This window comes from Microcaecilia unicolor, chromosome 6, assembly GCF_901765095.1.
Source record: "Microcaecilia unicolor chromosome 6, aMicUni1.1, whole genome shotgun sequence".
NCBI lineage: Eukaryota > Metazoa > Chordata > Amphibia > Gymnophiona > Siphonopidae > Microcaecilia > Microcaecilia unicolor.
The window spans coordinates 90,134,616-90,155,274 of NC_044036.1; the positions used below are offsets into that span (position 1 = coordinate 90,134,616).

General features: G+C 50.7%; 1 protein-coding gene across 3 annotated transcripts in view; it reads left to right on the forward strand.

The window, feature by feature from the left end:
- Window positions 1–1,639: 1,639 nt before the first annotated feature.
- The window catches only part of RALGPS2 (Ral GEF with PH domain and SH3 binding motif 2), a 677,704-nt gene continuing 658,684 nt past the window's right edge, over window positions 1,640–20,659 (forward strand). For 2 of the 3 annotated variants that reach the window (XM_030206437.1, XM_030206439.1), the window contains exon 1: window positions 1,640–2,537. The gene's annotated coding sequence lies outside the window, so the exon portion shown is untranslated. The remainder of the gene's footprint in view (window positions 2,538–20,659) is intronic. The other variant, XM_030206438.1, reaches the window with a different exon arrangement.

The following is a 20,659-nucleotide window of genomic DNA, read 5'->3' on the forward strand; positions in this document are numbered from 1 at the left end:
CTCTGAATTATCCTCTTCTGTAAAGGTCTGCATCCAGACAATTACGTCAGGTATATAGGCTGAGCTGGTAGGAACCAGGGGCGTAGCCACGGGCGGGCCCAGGCCCAGCCACTTTCCCTCCAGGCCCGCCCATCCAACATCCTGCTGCTGTCGCTGCCTTTTCTCCCACAGCTCTGCCAGGTCCGGGAAGCAGCGTTCAGCAGAGTTGCCTGCCTTTTAAAATAATTCGCCTCCCCAGGCTCCGCTGCATTTACTGCTTTGCCCGTCGCAAAGCGCTGCAGTTCGCACAGGAAGCTCCGCTCCCCTTTGCAGCGTCCAACTGGCCCTACGTATGCACTACAGGAAGTGGATCAGAGAGGGCCGGATGGACGCACCAAAGGGGAACGGAGCTGCCTGTGCGAACGGCAGCGCTTTGCGACAGGTGAAGAAGTAAATGCAGCGGAGCCTAGGGAGACGAATTATTTTAAAAGGCAGGCACGCAGGCAGGCAACGCTGCTTCCCGCCATGCTGGTGACTGCCGCAGGGATGAGACTTCTCAAGCCTTGGGGGCCTCCAGAAGATTCTTCAGCTGGCAGGGCCCGGAGATCCCCGCCAGCCCAGATATTTATCTTTATGGGAGGGGATGGACAGCGCGGAAATATGTGGGTCATGCCCACCCAGTCCACCCCTAGGCCCACCCAAAAAAATGAGGTCGGGCTACGCTACTGGTAGGAACGGCTAGCTGCGGGCCTCTGACACAACTTTCCTTAAGGCTTTCTGATAAAATAGGAAAATCCTTCCTTACATGCCAAGGCAAACTCCCACCTGTTTCCACTAACCAGTATTGTAGCCTGCAGCAAAGGCTGCAGTTTGAAGCTCTTCTAATGTTTTTAGGAGGCTACACTTCTCATGCACTCAGTTAAACCCCTTCCAGGAAAAAAAGAAAACAGCAGTGAACATGGAACAGGAGGGGAGGGGAGAGAAGTTGGTGCTGCTCTTACAAAGCCGTGGTAGTGCTCCGCTGTGTGGCAAATGTGAAGCCCATTCAATTCCTATGGGCTTCGTTGCATTTGCCACACGGGAATCACTACCACAGATTTGTAAAAGGTGCTCTTGGACTCCTCAGAGTATCATCCCCAAGTTCAATTTAATTGCTTTATAACTTTTTTTTTTTTCAAAACAGCGCTTAAAACCTCAGCGGAACTATCCATTTGCTCAACTGATACCCACCCAGTTATCTAAATGAGTCAGGACCTACCTTGGCCTGTGCAGCTCCTGGACTGTCTATCACTATCTGCTGGAGAGAGAAATCCACCCCCCCCCCCCACTTTACCAAAAGCCATCTTCAGATTCCACGCCAACTCTCCTTTTAGTCAAAGCTCTTCTGTCAGTAAGTGTTACCTTTAGTAGAAAAGGTAGAAGATGACACGATGGGGGGGGGGGGGGGATTGGGCACTTGGTATAGCTTCAAAAGACCAATTATACTGCATTATCGGCAGCCCTTCTCCACAGAAATCTGCTTCTCCTACCATCTAACTTCTGAACTGGCTGGTGTCTAGTTTATCAGAAGTTCAAAATAAAGTCCAAACCAAAAACTGCACAGCAAGCATATACCACCTGCTGGAGATGGAAGAATACCAATTTATTTCGGCTGCACGGGGTTCAAGTTAGGCACAGCAGAATTCTGTTCTGCACTCTTTCTCCACCTGCTGATAGATCGCATCTGGTGTACATGACGATGAAAAATATGTTCTCATTCCAGCAGATAATTGTGTCTGTAGCCTAATGTGTCAGGTTTTATAATCTTCTGCTTTAATTTATGTTTAATTTTCGGTAATTGTCCATTTTAGAAGGAAAAGTTTCACAACGATACACGTTGGGCTAGGTGTGTAGAGAAACGATCACCGCTCGCAAAATCCCAATAGCATGCACTGAGCTTCACAAATATTTTTAAAAGAACCCCCCCCCCCAAAAAAAAAAAAAAATATTCCTAACAAAAATAAAACGAAGACAGTTCCTCCAGTTAGATTATAGCGAATGGGCTGGAAAATACCAAATAAGCCTTTAGCGTTGAAACTCCGCCTTTGGCAACTCAATTCGTCAGACGTGAACGTCGGCAAGCCAGAAATTTTGGCTACCAAAGATACCCCCCCAAATCTTCTCGTAGTTAAGGGCCAAGGACAGTCTTATCTACGCGGGCTTCCAAAACCGCGCGCCAACCGGATACCTCCACGCAGTCGCGCGCCCGTTGACTGATATTAGTGAAGAAGGAAGCAGCAGCAGGCGGCTCCTGCTCGCCGTTGTGTGGTACGCGCGCTCGCTCAGTCACTGACAGTCTCTCCGCGCTTCGCTCCTCCCCCTCCTCAGGCCGCCGCCTCTTGGCCGGTGGGTGTCGCGCGCTCCTCCTCCCATCTCCCCGAAGCGGCCGCAGCTGAATGAAGAAGGGGAGATTTGGGGGTGCTGCGCAGCGCATGGTCGAGGGAACGAATTCTGAGAGAAAACTTGGCAAGGACAGGAGACCAGCAGTACAGACCTCGGTGGGTGCGGTGGCGGTTCAGGTTGGTAGCTGGTGTGCGGTGTTTGATACTTTCTTGGTATGATAGGAACGGGGGACGATGTGCGCTGCGGCTTTCCACCTCCTTCCTTCAGCCAGCCCTGCGTGTGTTGTTCCCCCCTCCTCTACCAGAGTAGGGGGGTCCCCGTTGCCTGTAAGAGAATGGCGGCTCCTCCTCCTTCTCAGTCACTATTTAACTGTGCTCATCCGCAATGGAGGGTGTTCCTTCTCCCAGGAGGCCTGCAGGGTTTGCCTGTTCCTCCCAAATCTGGGATCGGGGTGGGCGTGAGAGAGAGGTAGTGCTAGAGCCCTGTTTAACAGAGCCCGCCATGCTTTTTCCCCTTCAATCCGCCCACTGGCTGGGAGGGGGATTTTAGTAGGGATTTGGCGGAGGAAACGTGTGATTGTCAGTCGTCCTTAATGTTTCGTATTCCCTGTGAGGGAGGGTGGAGTGCTGTCCCAAACTAGTTGATTACAATATGTAGTTGAGATAAACAATGCAATACGTGTTTATCCTAGTAGATAATAAGGAGAGCTAGGATTTCTCATATTATATTCCCGTTGATTCAGATGTTCTAAGACATTCTTTTTTGCCTACCACTTGTTATATCTTGTGAACAAGATATACCACTGTTTCATTTTATAACTTCTCGGTCTGACTTTTAATAAAACAACAAAGGGGGAAAACCCCCCTAAAACAAAACTAGAAACTCTTGTTGTAGTATAATAGCAAGAGGAGGAGAGTGTTTGAGGGACAGAAAATCTTTATGGAGCAGAATATTGTGTATATACTGGTCCTAAAACTGAAAAGAGAGGGACTCCGGATAGACCATTTTGTTTTAAAACTTAGAGGTAGGGAGTCTTATACAGCTTTGGATAGTACTGGCTAGTGTAGGGGTCAGTAGGAGAATAAACTGGAATAGAACTTTAAAGTTGCTTGGTGCAGCTGCTCTTGTCCCTGTTTGGATTGTAATTGCTACTGATGGAGATATATTATATGTCAGGAATATTATGCACCTGATGTATATAATTCTATGATACTATATTGAAAAAAAATCTAAAGAAAATGTAATGCTGGCAGAACTAGTGGAGATAGTATATTTAATTACACTGTGTCCTGACAATACCGCTTGTAAAGCTTAACCTGTAATATCCCCTGTGATTTTTTTAGCAAGGTATATAGAGTTCTGTGAATTATTATTTTTTTTAATGTGTCGTTTTTAAACTTTCATGCCTCAGTTGTACAAAGAGATCTATGAACATTTTATTATGCCCTGTTTCCTTCTTTGGTGCAGAAATTTGTGCATAGTTAAGACAACATTCGTTATTACACAAGTAAATTAAATGAATTACATAATGTATTGGAGAGAGTTTTTTTCCATATAGGAAATGGGGCAGAATATTGGTCAGCGCTTGATCACAGGCAGCCAATAGGGGTGTGCAACTCAAAAATGTTCATTTTGATTTCCTTGTTAATGGGAATTTTTCGTTTCAGAGTTTTAAAAAATGTTTTTGTTTCAGGAGCAGAATTGGTCCTGTACATACCCTTACACAGGGGAAAAAGTGGTTTTTTTTTCCCTGTTATTTCAGGCAAAAAATGACACAATGACATGGGGATTGTTTCAAATGAATGTACCTCCCTACTAAACACTAGCAGGGCAATGTTAAATGCTCAGTGACATCACATTGCACTCTGACGTACCTGAGAGTAATGAATTGAATCGGCCTGTTTCCCTGTAGGAATAATAATAATAATAATAACAATAATAAAAAGAAGATATTCTGAGTATGTAGGTTGTCGAGGTTGTTAAGCCAAAGTTATTGAATACTCTCAGTGACAGAAATTTTGAATGAAAGCAATTAAAGGGTGCAAAAGCTACTAGGGATACACAAGTGTTCCCTTTTAGGGTCTGGAGGAGAATGGAGAAGGAGCAGTTGGAATGTGTCCCATGGCTACTGACTACTCTGTGGAATCTGTGCTAGCAATGTGAGCAATTTCACATGTTGCAGGCAGGCACTTTTTGCAGTATGAGAGCAGTAGGAAGTGCTGGCCTGTGATATCCATAGTTGCTCACGCTGGGGCCTATGCTAGACTTAGGACATGGTGGTCAGCTTGGAGTGAGAAAGAGGGTGCCGCTAGACACCCACTTCTATGCTGTCCTGGATCCGGTGCACGTATGGGAATTTTTTTTTTCTTGCATGGCAGCGGGATAGCTATTGACTGCATTAAGGTACACTTAAATGCAGTCTGCGATAAGGGTTTCCATGTGAGTCAATACCCATGCTGAAACCCTTCCAGTATTGCTATTCTGCAGTAAAAGTTTATGCCCACTTTAACTGTGTGGGAAGCTTTCTGCATGGGCCCCGTTGCTGGTGCAAGTTCAGTGGCAGTTAACAGCTGAGCTGCAAGCATTGCTGCTCAGTTAGATGCTAACTGTTATAATCTTTGCTTTCAATGTATAAACAGTAGAGCTGTACCGAATAGCATATTTTACTATTTGGCTGAATACAAATAATGAAAAATATTATTCGGCCGAATATGAATACAGGCATTGAGCTTTAACAGAACATAATAAAAGAAGCAGCGTGAAATTGGAGATCAAGTTTATTTCACTAGCATTTACTACAGCAGATCCCCGGATTATTTGTATTCAAATTTAGATCACTATTTGGCCGAAGAATAATGTATTTGGGACACTATTGGGGGCTGAATAGAATATGAATATTTGGTCCAGTTTTAGGCATGTCAAAAGTGAACAGTACTTGTATAATTTTTTTTGTATCATCTACATAAGTACATAAGTATTGCCATATTGGGCCAGACCAAAGGTCCATCAAGCCCAGCATCCTGTTTCCAACAGTGGCCAGTCCAGGTCACAAATACCTGGCAAGATTAAAAAAAAAAAGTATAAAACGATTTATACTGCTTATCCCAGAAATAGTGGATTTTCCCCCAAGTCCTTTCCTTTAGGAAGCCGTCCAAACCTTTTTAAAATTCCGCTAAGCAAATCAACTACATTCTCTGGCAATGAATTCTAGAGTTTAATTACACATTGAGTGAAGAAAAACTTTCTCTGATTCATTTTAAATTTACTACATTGTAGCTTCATTGCATGCCCCCTAGTCCTAGTATTTTTGGAAAGCGTAAACAGACGCTTCACATCTACACGTTCAACTCCACTCGTTATTTTATAGACTTCTGTCATATTTCCCCTCAGCTGCCTTTTCTCCAAGCGAAGAGCCCTAGCCGCTTTAGCCTTTCCTCATAGGGAAGTCGTCCCATCCCCTTTATCATTTTCATCACCCTTCTCTGTACCTTTTCTAATTCCACTATATCTTTTTTGAGATGCGGCGACCAGAATTGAACACAATATTCGAGGTGCAGTCACACCATGGAGCGATACAAAAGCATTATAACATCCTCATTTTTGTTTTCCATTTGCTTTCTTAGCTGCAGCTGCACACTGAGCAGAAGGTTTCAACTTATCAACGACGACACCTAGATCCCTTTCTTGATCTGTGACTCTTAACATGGAACCTTGCATGATGTAGCTATAATTCGAGTTCCTCTTTCCCACATGCATCACTTTGCACTTGCTAACATTAAATGTCATCTGCCATTTAGACACCCAGTCTCCCAGTCACGTAAGGTCCTCCTGTAATTTTTCACAATCCTCCCGCGATTTAACAGCTTTGAATAACTGTCCTGCTTATAATCGAAAGACAAAAATGCCTATATTACGACCTAAATCGGGAGATAGACGTTTATCTCACAAAAACGAGTAAATCAATATAATGTAAACCAATGTTTCAGTGCGTCCGTGTCGCTCGTATGTTCACGTAAAAACGTCCAAATAAGAGGCGTGTCGGGGGCGTGTTAGGGGCGGTGATACGACGTGGACGTGTACAACGTATAACGAATAGCGAAATGGCTCTGGTTGAGTGGGAAGATGGGCGTAATATGATGGACCCGAAATAAAAGCGACCAGAGCAAGGGGGAAATCGTCTTTAGACCCATTAGCGATTGTGCGTAGTTGGAGAGTGGCGACATCGTTGGTGGAAGAGCTGAATTGGTGGTTGCAGAGAGAAAGGCGAGCGTGTTGAGTACCTGTTACGTTCGTCTGTGTGCCCTGCCTCTTTTGTGTCTTACCCTTTGACCTTTCCTTACTCCTACTCCTTTGCTCCATCGCCCCCTTCCCCTCCCCCATTCACTCTTCCCACGTGTATACTCTATTCCCTGACCTCCGTTTGTCTCTGTGTTCCTGTACTGTTTGGCGAGTGAGTGGCCAGAGGGCGTGGTGGCTGGAAGTGACAGATCTGTGTGTGTTGGTGTTTGACTACTAGTCCTAATACTTGCACTGGTGGTGGGGATATGGATGCACTTAATGCACTTGTGGCATGCATGCTACACGAAGAGGCCACCCACCGCAGGAGGTATTCACGGCCCCGAGTGTTTAGGCCCCGCACCACCTTCCTACAACTCACTGACCAGCAGTGTCTAACAAGGTTCAGGTTTGATAGGGCCACCATTCGTCAGCTGTGTGAGCAGCTGAAACCCCTCCTTCAGCCCCAGACACGTAGGAATAACCCCATCCCTGCCCACCTCAAAATCACTTCCTCTCTCTCTGTCCTGGCCACTGGCAGTTTTCAATCCGTATTAGCTGCTAACACAGGCCTCACCCAGGCTTCTATTTCACACTGTCTCACCCAGTTCCTGGATGCCTTTATAACTCACACCTCGCACTACATCACTTTCCCCACCACCCCCAGGCCCTGCACAACAACATGGCCGCCTTCTATGCTCTTGCTAGATTCCCCTCGGTCATCGGTGTGATAGACTGCACACACGTAGCCCTCAGACCCCCCCGGGCACACGAAGCCACCTACAGAAATAGGAAGGCATTTCATTCCATGAACATGCAAGTTGTATGTGATGCCCAGGGGGAGATATTAGACGTGTGTGCCAGGTACCCTGGCTCCACCCACGATGCCTACATCCTACAGCACTCGGGCATCTTCCGCAGGTTCGAGCGAGGGGAGTTCATTGGTTGATGGCTACTAGGTAAGTGCAACATGCATGTACCCATACTATACCTCCTCCACTGGGCAACCCTCCGCCCTGGCTTCCTCCACCTCACTCCACAACCCACTATCCAAATCCCCCCGCCCCCCCTGTACCTGCTCCAAGCAATACACACTCATCTATCTCATTCTGCTTTTCTCCAAAGGTGACCGAGGCTACCCGCAGAGGACATGGCTCATGACCCCCCTGATCCACCCACAACCAGGGGCAGAAGAAACCTACAACAGGAGACATCACAGCACCCGGGGGATCATTGAGCGCACCTTTGGTTTCTTGAAAAACCGGTTCCACTGTCTGGACCGGTCTGGAGGAGAGCTGCTCTACAGTCCAGAAAAGGTGGCCAAGATCTTTGTGGCGTGCTGCATGTTACACAATTTGGCCCAGCGCAGAGGACAGCCTTTCCCAGAGGAGCCACAGCCACCACCAGAAGAGGCCCCAGATGAGCTGGAAGAGGAGCCCCCTCCACCCCTAGCCCACAGAGCAGAGCTCAATGCCTACCAGCTTGGCGTAAGAGCAAGACAAAGACTCATTGAAACAAGTTTTAGGTGAAAGTAAGTGTACATTTATTTATTTACATTAAGTGCATGTGTTACTGTGTTCAACCCCACCACCACCACCACCCCCCTCCCACACCCACCCCCCCTCCCACCAACCCTCACCCTACAGCATGTCCCATCACTTTCCCCTTCCCTTCCCCCGTCCCCTCCTACCCCTCCCACGCCCTTCCTTTGCAGCTGGTGCTGCACGGGAAGTCTGTTCACCCTCTTCTGAGGTGCTGCTCCCAGTGTCCTCCTCCGTATCCCCATGGCAGCCTGCGGCTTCGGCTGCACCGTGGAAATCCGGCCACCTTGTTGGTTCTAGTCTGGCCACAGGACCCAGAATGGGAACAGATTTGGTGGGTGCTGCAGGAGTGGGTGTGGAGGCAGACGATCGCAACGCCCACCTCTTAGCTGGTGGTTGGTGGTCAGTGGAGGAGGAAGTTGATGGCAGGGCCTGCTCCAGCAGCACGGGGGCTGGAGTAGGTGCTGTGCCCTGAGGGCGCAGGTGTTGGATGCTCTGCTCCAGCCGTTTGAGTTGCTGGAGCACCTCCTGGTGGCCTTCGCGTTGCGCCTGGAGGAGTTCCTGGTGGGCTTGCTGCTGTGCCTCCAGTGCTTGGCGCTGCAGCTCTAGTTTCTGCTGCCGGTAGTCCTCCAAGCGCATGTTGTGGCGTAGTAATTCCGTGGCCAGCCGCAGGAGTTGCCTCCTTTGGCTGGATGGCCTCTGGCGAGGAGCTGGCCCCTCCTCCTCACCAAAATCCTCCGGTGCTGGAGGTGCGGCCTCTGCTGGTGGTGCTGGTGGAGGATGTGCCTGTACTGCAGGTTTTGCTGCTGCAGGTGGTGGAGGCAGAGGCTGGACTGGTGCAGGTGGTGGTGGAGGCAGAGGCTGGACAGCTGGTGCAGGTGGTGGAGGCTGGACTGCTGGTGCTGCAGGGGGTGGAGGCAGAGGCTGGACTGCTGGTGCTGCAGGCTGTGGAGGTTGAGGCTGGACTGCTGGTGTAGGGCGTTGGCCTTGCAGGCCACTAGGGCCAGCCTCCTCTGAGTCATCACCTGTATAGCACAAGAGTGAGGAATAGTGTTGGTGCAAATAACCCACTTTTGTCTTTCAGCATTCATATACATTGGCATGTCCCCCAACCTGATGACCCAGCAAAGAGATGGTGAGGAGGAATGGAATTGACACGGGTGCGAAAGAGAGAGCCCCACAGGCAGCTGGGTAGAGGTGGTGGACGATCAGCCAAGAGAAGGACACCACTCACAACGTTGTGGACAAGCTGTTTGTTGTATAATTGTTAAATTGAACAACATTTCAGCATGTGTTGTGTTACTACTGACTTGGTAGACTGCATAGAACTGCTTTATGACCCCCATTACAGGCTCCTTCAGTTGAATGCATGTGGCCCACACTCAGTAGAGCACAGAGGTCACAGGAGGAACTAGGCACAGTTTGGTAATGGGAAAATAGGAGGGAGTAGTAGGGAAGGAAGGCCCCCAAAGTTGTGTCACAGTAGTAACATACACACACCCATAGGAGCCAACTGTAAAGTATTATTGGGGGTGCTAAGCCCAGTGAACAAAACTCCTCCCTGCACAGCTACATGATCTTTCCTCAATATTGGGGGTGCTCACACACCCACAGCACCAACCCAGTCTGCTCCTATAACACACATGAACACTACCACTACTCAAATAGAGCTTACAATTCAATTAAGATGCGCACACAGGACAAGTAAGAGGAAACCCAATGACAACGGTAGGGATAGGGAGTAAGGGTACAGAGGTAGTGAGTAGGGGTTACCAGGTGACAACACCATCATAAAGGTGGCCTGTTAATGTACATAAAGACAGCCAGAGACACTCCCCCCCACCTCCCTCCTCCTGCCCCCCACTCCTCACCTCCCTCCCCCTGGCCCCAACTTCTATAACACAAGTGTACTGCAGCACAACAGATACCCCAACTGCATAATGAAACACCTACCTGAGTCCTCAGCCTGGGCCGAGGTGTCGTGGATGCCCTCCTGGGGTAGGAGGGAGTGCACCATCAGCTCCATGGGGGTGAGATTGGCTGTATCATGTCCTGGGGGATTGGCCCCCGCCTTCCTCCTGACATCCCTCCTCAGTTTCCGCCACTTTCTCTTGCAATCCTCCACGTCTTTCCCAGAATGGTACACAGCATTCAGGCTGTCCCGTACTGCCTCCCATTCCCGCTGCTTCGTGGTTGCAGCCAGCCTCTGCCCTGTGGGAGCAAACAGACTCCGGTGCCGCTGTTGTATCTCCTGCACCAGGAGCTCCACCTCACCTTCGGAAAAATTACCCTTCCGGGTTGGGGGCAGATGCGGCGGCATTGTACCAGTGGGGTTTTCGAAAATACGGAGTGGGCGTTTATATAGTCGCCAAGAACGCCCATTGAGACGGGGGAATAGGCGTTTCTGATATGGGCGTTTGTTTTTCAATTATACACATAATTCCTAAGCGTGCCCAGCTGAGATAGCGATTAGGAGCACATGATTTCGATTATGAGTAGATAAGTATGGGCGTCTCCACCTGCCTTCCCTTTCTTCATTGCCATTTAACCTGCCATTTCCTGCACTGAGACCTTGCCGGTTGTTCGTAATAATCATTTACAGGGTTTTACCCTCACTTATATTAAGGTTTGTGTTTAGCAATGTATGCTTGGGTACACCTGTGTATTTAGGGGGGGGGGGGGGATTATTGCTGGCCCTCAGCCACCACGCCTTCCGTTTCCTCTCTTCCACATCCCCTGATGCTCCCTTGCTTTCTCCCATTCTCTCTGCCTGGTTGTAGCAGGCAGTCTGTGGGGGCGACGAATTTGCTACACTCGCCCCAAATCAAGCACCCCTCGGTAAGGGTCATTTCAATCAGGGAGATGTGCAGCTAATGTTCCAGAAGATAAAAGGCGCACTACACAGTCTTGAAACAGACGTTCATGGTACGCTCTCATTTGTCTGCCACCTCTTCTCTTTGTGCTCATAGTCAAGGAGTGTGCATTCATTGTATGTAGTCTGGAGTCAGATCTTAGGTAGCTCTCTTTTCACCAGGTTCCTGTGCACTGTACTGTGGGGTTGGCAGGTCCTCAGTGGTGTGGGCCAGCTGTTGGAACTGCTGTATTGGTTCCCGGTAGGTTCCATCTTCCTTGTTTATGTGGTGTACCCCAGTCCCAATTTAAGAAGTGGCCACTCATTCTCAAGGTCCATAGGAGGGGGAGGGGAGAATGATTTATGCAATGGATGTGTTTAGGACATTATGGAACACCTTCCTAAATTCCTCCATAGGTAGTAGGGAACATGAACATTTTTTTTAATCGGTAGCCTGGACAAAATGCTCAAGGTGGCTACAGGTACTGCCACTGAGGCCTTAAGACATGGTGGTGAGGGAGAGGGTTGTGTGTACAGGTCCCAACTCCCAAAGTACCTGCAGGTGGCTAAAGCCTGGTGGCTGCTGTGGCCTAGTGGTTAGAGCACCAGCCTTATAATCATAAGGTTGCTGGTTCAAATCCCACCTAAGGCAAGTCACTTCAGGGACAAACTTTGACACAAACCCAGAATACCTGAATGTAACACACCTTGATCTACTACTGGAGAAAGTGTGATCACACCTGCAAATAATGAGCACCATTTTTATTTGTGCCCTTCTCTAACACAAGTATTACATTGCAACTGTGATGAAGTAACCATCCATCTATTGGGTTTCCCATTGTTTCCCCTTTTCTCCTCAGCATTATATACCATAGCTGATGTATTGAATGTGAAATTATGAGCTAGCTGTTTGTAGGTCCTTCTTGGGCCCCCCCCACCAATGTGGCTTGTGGGTAAGGATGTGTGACCATCAGACAGCAAACACTGTGTATGTGCTACCTGGGGTTATGTGGAAGTGTCTACTTGGCAGATCACACGTGCTACACTATTAATCTCTTATTGATGGCACTCTGTGTTGTGGGTCAGTATGGTGGAGGGAGGGAGGGCGAGAGAGAGGCTGGCTGGCCATTTGTATTCATGAACACAAATATCCATCCAGGCTCCCCGGCCCAACCCCCCTGCACATATGGCCATGCAGGTTGGCATGAACAGGTGGCCTTCTGTATGGCCAACATTCTCAGACATACATCAACTTTCTCATTCACACAGCACATTTAATGCTATGCATATTGCTGCCTCCTTCCTCTCAACTCAACAGCACCATTTGCTTATATGTAATGCACAAGGGAGACAAACACACACACACCCTGATAGTTAAAGTGTAACAAAAACATTTATTTCCCCCACCCCTACAAAACAACCAACCCCCAACAATTCCCCCCCAATTTAAGTCAAGGGCAGGCACGCCCTCTGACTAAGGCCCTCTGTAGCAGGGCAATGAGCAGGCCCAGCAGTACCCTTAGTGGGCCCTGGAGCTGCTCATTGCCCTGCCGTAGGGCTCTCACCTCCTGCAGCAGCTGGTGCTGGCCAACTACTAGCTGCTGCTGGCCATCTACCAGCTGCTGCAGGAGGCGCATCATGGCACCTGCGCCTAGGGCTGCTGGAGGTGGCCCACGGGCTGGAGCAGGCCCAGGGCTTGGAGCAGGCCCAGGGGACGGAGCAGACCCAGGGGAAGGCGGTGGGGCAGGTGATGGTGCTGCCGCAGGGGATGTGGATGGCCGAGGGGAGGGAGAGGGCTCTGCTGCTGGTACAGGTGGGGAGGGGGCCTCCATATAGTTCTCATCTATGACGAGGACCCCCTCCTCCGAGCCCGACTCCTCCTCCGCCTCCTGTGCAGGCGCCGCCGCCTCCTCCTCCTCCTCCTCCTCCTCCTCCTCGTGGCTTTCCTGCTCCTCCTGGAGGTGGTGGCCCTCCTCATCTGCCCGCTCGGCTTGCTGGTGGTGGAGCCCTGTGTATGTAAAAGGAGTGTGATTGAGATCAGCGCATACAACATGGCTTGCATAGTGCAGTAGCTGGGTGGCATGAGGCAGGGGATGGGGCAGGGTGTGGTAAGGCGTAGCCTATGCCCATGGGGAATGAGCTGCATCAGATGACATGACAAAGAACCCTGGAACTTCCTCTGACACACACCACACAGGACATGTTGCCATACCAAATTCATTGCTGACCAGCATGTTTACATTGTGAGATGCAACGAGGGGTTGATGGGCAGTTGTTGTAGGATTTATTGGGGGGGCGGCGGCAGTGGGAAGGGTGTTGAGCACAAAACTTTTATGTGAGTTAGGCCATGACATGCAGTAAAAGTAGGGCCTCAGGCAGGTCTACCAGGACACACTAATCAGCCACCACAGAAAGGGGAATAGTAAAGTGAGGCATATCATCTCATTCATCTCGGGGGGATGGTCGGAAGTTGCAGCCACACTCATGGGAGAACCCCTGCAACCTGCATCCTTGATCTGGGACAGATATGTTATTACTTACTAGTTGGCTATTAGGCACATGGGAATTGATATTGTACAACACATTCGCATTATTCAAGAAGTGTATTTACAAATCTGTACAGGTGTCCTGTTTTTGAATACTTACGGCGAGCCCTGAGGTGCCTTCGCACCGCCCGGATGAGGTCGGGCCTCTCACGCCTCACACGGCGGAACCGCCTCCTGAGGGACTCCAGGTCCCGGTGCACTCCAAAGCGTCTGTAAGATATAAGTTTGTAGAGCAGGGGTCAGGGGGGATGGTCCTTTTTGTCCTCTGCACACATTCATTTGCTATTCAAATACCAGAGAGAGAGGGTCAACAGTGTTGGGGGGGGGGGGGGGGGGGGGAACCACCTCCATTGGTACTGAATCATAGGAGCCACCTTTTATACCATTTTGGGGGGTGGAACCCCCAGTGGAGATTACCCCTCCCTCCATACATACAAGGCATTTATTTTATATTGGGGGTGGTCAAGCACCCACAGCAGCCACCGAGTTGGTTCCTATGCAGATGATGCCAGAGAGGTGGGCATGAGGCCAGAAAGTACCGTTTGTATACATTATAATGTATGCTTCCTTGTCATCAAGCAGATGAAGCCATTTCGTATGGGTTATGTCCATCAACCAGCAGGGGAGCTAGAGAGCACTCAAACTTTCTTAGTGCCCTCTTGGCCAGCTAGCTCCACTGCCTCTTCAGTATTCTCTATCTCCCCTAGCAGGGTGGCTGCAGCTTCTCGAGCTCCAGAAAAATCTGCCGGGAGGTGGTTCCTGGTTTGCCAATTGTTAACCGGGGTGTTGGAGGCTATAGCAGCTTCACTTTAAAGGCACATAGGTTAGCCCTTTCCCTGCCTTACCCATAACTTCGTGGATGTGGACATATTGCATTGCTTTCCCTGTCCTTACCCACCAACAGTGGATGCAGGCATATAGGTTCGCCCTTTCCCTGCCTTTCCCACTCATCTGAGCCTCCGGAGTCTTCAATACCTCTGCTTTCCTCACAGCGTTAAAAAAAAAAAAAAAAAAAGTCGCGTCGCGTTTTTAAACGCAGAGACGCTAGAACAGAGGTTTTTGACCTGATTTTCAGCAGGATTGTAGTTGTACGCTAGATCCTTTGAGGTAAGAGTGTTTTCCAACTCCTCCGGGGTGGGCCCGCGATCGTGGCGATTTTGGCGTGAAACCGCCATTTTGGATTTTACCGCCGTTTTTCGGCGATGGCTGCGGACAATGTAAAGCACTGTTCCACGTGTGGCAAGCGCAAATCAGCAGCAGGGCTCTGTAAATCGTGCTGTACAGGCATAGGAACCAGACCGAGCATGGCGAGCGATGTTTCTTCCCGCTCTGAGCTGGCAACGGGCGCCATTTTGCTTACACCGCATGGCGCGGTCTCCGTGGACACGGAGAGACCTGAGCCGGGTGGGGCACCTCGAGATGAGGTTATTTCAGGAGTGGCTAGCACCGGACAGGATTTGGGTGCCCAGGGTGAGATTTTCTCCCCGGATTTTGTGCTTTTGCTGCATAAAGCATACATGATGAAAAGAGCCCTCCCTCAAGGGTCGCCTGAGGCCTCTTTGATTGCCCCCCCGATGGATTCTGGCCTGGGACTGCCCAGTGAGGTTTTCCCGGATGATTGACCCAAAGATAAGCGCAGAAGGGTTAATTCCCCTTCAGATTGTGGTGCACCTTTTTCCCCCCCCATGGTCGGGGTGTGAGGATTCGGAGAACTCTGACAGACGTTCTTGGTCTGAGGAACCGGAGTCAGGTGCGGATTTACCACAGGATCTGGATGATCCCTCCGCGGTGAGGATTTTCCACCGTGATGAGCTGCCAGCGCTTATTTCAGATACCCTGCAGGCCCTCTCGATTGAAGATCCTGACAGTGGCATGGCCTCCTCGGGTAATCCCAGGATGGCTAGTACCAAGAAAGCTGCTGGGGCCTTCCCTTTGCATGACTCCATCCTAGAGCTTGTGTCGGCTCAGTGGGCTGACCCCGAGGGACCTTTGAGAGTTTCCAGGGCTATGGGGCAGTTATACCCTCTGCGTGAGGGGCATATGGCTCGTTTTCAAATGCCTACAGTGGATGCCCTAGTCACTGCGGTGACAAAGAGAACTACCCTCCCTGTTGAAGGAGGTGTTGCCCTGAAGGATGTTCAAGACCGTAGGCTAGAAACAGCATTGAAACGGTCCTTTGAAATTGCAGGTCTCACTGTTCGGGCGTCTGCATGCAGCTGTTATGCTGCTAGAGCCTGCCTAGCTTGGCTGCAACAGGCAGTGGCACAGCCCGGAGATGGAGCGGAGCCCTTCTTGGATGTGGCTCCGCGGATGGAGGTGGCCTTGTCCTTTCTGGCTGATGCCCTTTATGACCTTGTCAGAGCTTCGGCTAAACAAATGGCAGTAGCAGTGGCGGCTCGCCGTCGTCTGTGGCTACGACACTGGGCAGCGGACATGGCCTCTAAGCAAAGGTTGGTGAAGTTGCCTTTTCAAGGACTTCTCCTATTTGGTGAGGAGTTGGAGAAAATTGTGAAAGGCTTGGGTGATCCAAAACCCCAGCGCTTGCTCGAAGATAGGCAGAGGCCTTCCTCTAAGGGCCAGGCGGTCCACTCCTCGTACAGACCTCGCTTCCGTGAAGCTAGAAGGTACCGCCTGGGGCGTTCGGCTGGGTTCACTTCACGTGCCCGTGGTCAGCAGAGGAACTCCTTTCGCTCGGACAAGTGTTCCGCAGCTGGTGGCTCAAGGCCAGGAGTTCAGGGGTGACCCTCTCAATGATGGTGCGCCGGCCCTCTCCTCGATGCCTGTCATCGGAGGACGACTTTCCCTCTTTGCCAAGGAGTGGGCCAAGATTTCCTCAGATCAGTGGGTTCTGGACCTGATCGGAGATGGATACAGAATAGAATTCAACGCCCCAGTAAGAGACGTGTTTGTGGAGTCCCGATGCGGTTCTGCCGTCAAACGGGCGGCGGTGGAGGAGACTTTACAAGGTCTGATTCAGTTAGGGGCGGTGACCCCGGTGCCTCCCGCCAAGCAAGGCTACGGCCGATACTCCATCTACTTTGTGGTGCCGTGAAAAGTTGGGTCCTTTCGCCCTATTCTGGACTTAAAAGAAGTGAACAAGTCCCTGAGAGTGCGGCATTTCCACATGGAATCCCTGCGCTCCGTCATTGCGGCGGTTCAGCCAGGAGAGTTTCTCACGTCTCTAGACCTGAAAGAAGCTTACTTGCACATACCGATTTGGCCCCCGCACCAGAAGTTTCTGAGGTTTGCGGTGTTGGGAAAACATTTCCAGTTCCGGGCCTTGCCTTTTGGCCTCGCCACAGCTCCCCGAACCTTTTCGAAGGTAATGGTGGTAGTAGCTGCTTTTCTCAGGCGAGAAGGTATCAGGATTCACCCGTACCTAGACGACTGGCTCATCAGAGCAGACTCTGCAACAGAGAGCTTACAAGCTACAGCCAGAGTGGTCTCAGTACTGCAATCTCTAGTCTGGGTCGTCAATATGGCCAAAAGTCACCTGACCCCTTCACAATCTCTAGAATTTTTGGGGGCCAGGTTCGACAGTCTCGGGTTATGTGTTCCTACCCGAGCTAAGGTGGTGCAAGCTTCAGAATCAGGTCCGTCTGCTCCTGAGGATGCCCCGCCCGCGAGCTTGGGACATTGTCCAGCTGCTGGGATCGATGACAGCCACGATGGAAGTGGTACCCTGGGCGAGAGCGCACTTGAGACCGCTACAGTATTCCCTACTCCAGAGGTGGTCTCCAATTTCTCAGGATTACCAATGCAGATTCACTTGGCTCCCTGCGGCCCGACTCAGCATGGAGTGGTGGCTCTCGGACAGCATGCTGCGGCGAGGAATGCCGCTGATGCTCCCCATTTGGTGCCTGGTGGTAACGGATGCCAGCCTGAAGGGCTGGGGTGCACATTGCAAGGGGAAGCATGCCCAGGGTCTATGGACACCCGAGTCGGAGTGGTACATCAACCGCCTAGAGTTGAAAGCGGTGTTTCAGGCGCTTCTGGCTTTTCAAGTGACCCTGGAAGGATTGGCTGTCAGAGTGATGTCGGACAACATGACAACAGTGGCCTATATAAATCGACAAGGCGGAACAAGGTGCAGAGCACTAGCCGCGCAGGCCGAACTGATTTGCCACTGGGCCGAGCTGCATCTTCAGTGTCTGTCGGCAGTTCATATTGCAGGTCAGAGCAATGTGCAGGCCGATTATCTGAGCAGGCATCAGATCGATCCAGCAGAATGGAATCTGGCAGACGAAGTATTCCTGCAGATCTGTGCCAAATGGGGCAAGCCCTTGATGGATCTCATGGCGACAAGTTCCAATGCCAAAGTCCCGTGCTTCTTCAGCAGACGGAGAGATCCTCGCTCGGCGGGGTTGGATGCCTTGGCTCAACCCTGGCCTCCGGGTCTTCTTTATGTGTTTCCCCCATGGCCCTTGATAGGGCGCCTGCTCTTGCGGATTCGGCTGCACCCAGGAGAAGTGGTCCTCATCGCCCCGGATTGGCCAAGGAGACCTTGGTATGCAGACCTCCGACAGATGCTCCTGGAGGCTCCTCTGCCGTTACCTCTGGTACCGAACCTGTTGACTCAGGGTCCGGTAGCCATGGAGGACGCCTGCCGCTTTGGTCTTACGGCATGGCTATTGAGAGGGCGCAATTGAGGGATAAAGGTTATTCCAATAAAGTGATTACCACTCTCCTGCAAGCCCGCAAGCGGTCCACTTCCGTAGCTTATGCTAGGATTTGGTGCCTGTTTGAGTCTTGGTGTGCTTCCAGAGCCATTGCACCAATGCGGGCTCCTGTCTCGCCGATTCTGGACTTTTTGCAGGAAGGTGTACAAAAAGGCTTGGCCTATAATTCCCTGCGGGTGCAAGTGGCAGCGTTGGCCTCCCTTCGTGGTAAGGTGGGAGGCGTGTCTTTGGCTGCTCACCCAGATGTGGCACGGTTTCTTAGAGGGGTGCTTCGGCTCCGACTTCCCGTGCGAGCACCCTGTCCAGCTTGGAACCTGGGGCTAGTTTTGAAAGCCCTGCAGGCATCTCCTTTTGAGCCGCTTCGGCGAGTATCAGAGAAGGATTTGACACTGAAGGCCGTTTTTCTGGTGGCCATTACCTCGGCGAGACGGGTGTCAGAGCTCCAGGTGCTGTCCTGTAGAGACCCATTTCTGCAATTTTCAGAGTCCGGAGTCACGGTTCGGACCGTGCCTTCCTTTATGCCTAAGGTGGTTTCAGCGTTTCACCTAAACCAGCCTATTTTCTTGCCCTCTTTTTCAGAGGAAGAGTTTCCAGAATCTTTTGGGCAGCTGCACCTTTTGGATGTGCGCAGGACTCTGCTGCAGTATCTGCGAGTTACTAACTCTTTCAGGACTTCTGATCATCTGTTTGTTTTACTATCAGGTTCTCGCAGAGGGTCTCCAGCGTCTAAGGCCACTATTGCCCGCTGGCTCAAAGAGACTATCTTTTCAGCTTATCTGCTGGCCGGCCGGGTGCCGCCTGTAGCCTTTAAGGCGCATTCTTCTAGAGCGATTTCTTCCTCTTGGGCTGAAACTGGAGCACTCTCTCTTCAAGAGATATGCAGTGCAGCAACATGGGCTTCTAAGCTCTCCTTTGCCAGACATTACAGGCTGGATGTGGCTGCCAGGAGGGATGCACGTTTTGGAGCACAAGTGCTAGCGCGTGGTGTGGCTTGTTCCCACCTTATCTAGGGATTGCTTTGTTACATCCCATACGTAATGGCTTCATCTGCTTGATGACAAGGAAGGGAAAATTAGGTTCTTACCATGATAATTTTCTTTCCTTTAGTCATAGCAGATGAAGCCATGAGCCCTCCCTGTTGGATTGTCAGTATGCTGTAAATTGGGTTTTTTCAGGTTCTGTTCTAATTTCCTGAAGTTCCTTCCTTGGGAGAAAGTTGGAAAACAATCTTCAGGATTCATGTTCAGTTTAACTTTAGGAGGATGAGTTCATTCCCTCCAGTATGTTTTTTGGAGGATGTGTTGATTCCCTCCAGGAGGCGCGTGTGTTCCCCTCCAGTTCTATAAATAGGAGGATGACTTCATTCCCTCCAGTGTGTTGGGAGGATGTGTGATTCCCTCCAGGAGGTGCGTGTGTTTCCCTCCACTTCTACAATAAGGAGGATGAGTTTATTCCCTCCAGGAGGATGTGCATTCCCTCCTTTGAGTTCATGCCCTTGTGATGTGCCATCGTGCGCTGTGAGGAAAGCTCTTGTGATTCCCATTGCGGTTGGCCATACTGCTTTGGAAGCTTCAAATACTGAAGAGGCAGTGGAGCTAGCTGGCCAAGAGGGCACTGAGAAAGTTTGAGTGCTCTCTATCTCCCCTGCTGGTTGATGGACATAACCCATACGAAATGGCTTCATCTGCTATGACTAAAGGAAAGAAAATTATCATGGTAAGAACCTAATTTTCCCTTGTTAAACTACTTTATATGTGTTATTGTAACCTAGGGTTAGGGGGAAAAAAAAAAAACTTACCTGGAGGCTTCCGAGGACATTTTTTTTGGCTGGGGTCTGGTTCAGGTCTTGGACGGGGCATCGCAGGGTGTAGCGCTACTGTTTGTGTGGCCTGGTTCGTCTTCAGGCCGGCACGGAAGTAGCGGTCTTCGGCCGGGGCTGGGCGAAGTAGTTCAGGCTCTGCCAGGGTTTTTGCTGACGTTTTGGACTTTCGTCCGTCAGCGGGGAAGCGGAGGGGATGCTGCAAAGGCAGCAAAGAAGTTTTCAGTGCCCGGGAACAGTTGGGAAAGTTCCCGGGCAGGGCGAAGTGCACCGGGGGTGCTGGCGCTTGGGGGCCGTTTTTGTGGTCAGGGTTTGAGGAGCCGAGGGCTGGCGCGGTAGGAGGAAGAAGTTTTGGGGAGGCGAAAAGCAGGGCCGCGAGTTGTCGACGGGTCCGTGGGGGCGGTGTGGTTTGTTGGCCTCCAGGGACGGTCGAGCCCCGGGGGTGAAGAAGCCGGCGTTTTCGGGGCCGATTTTTGGCCCATTCGTTTTTTGGCTCCCGGAGACAATTGAGCATGTCTCCGGGAGGGAAAAGGATGCTGTGTTGCAGGTCCGGGGACAATTGAGCACGTCCCCGGACATGTGGAACC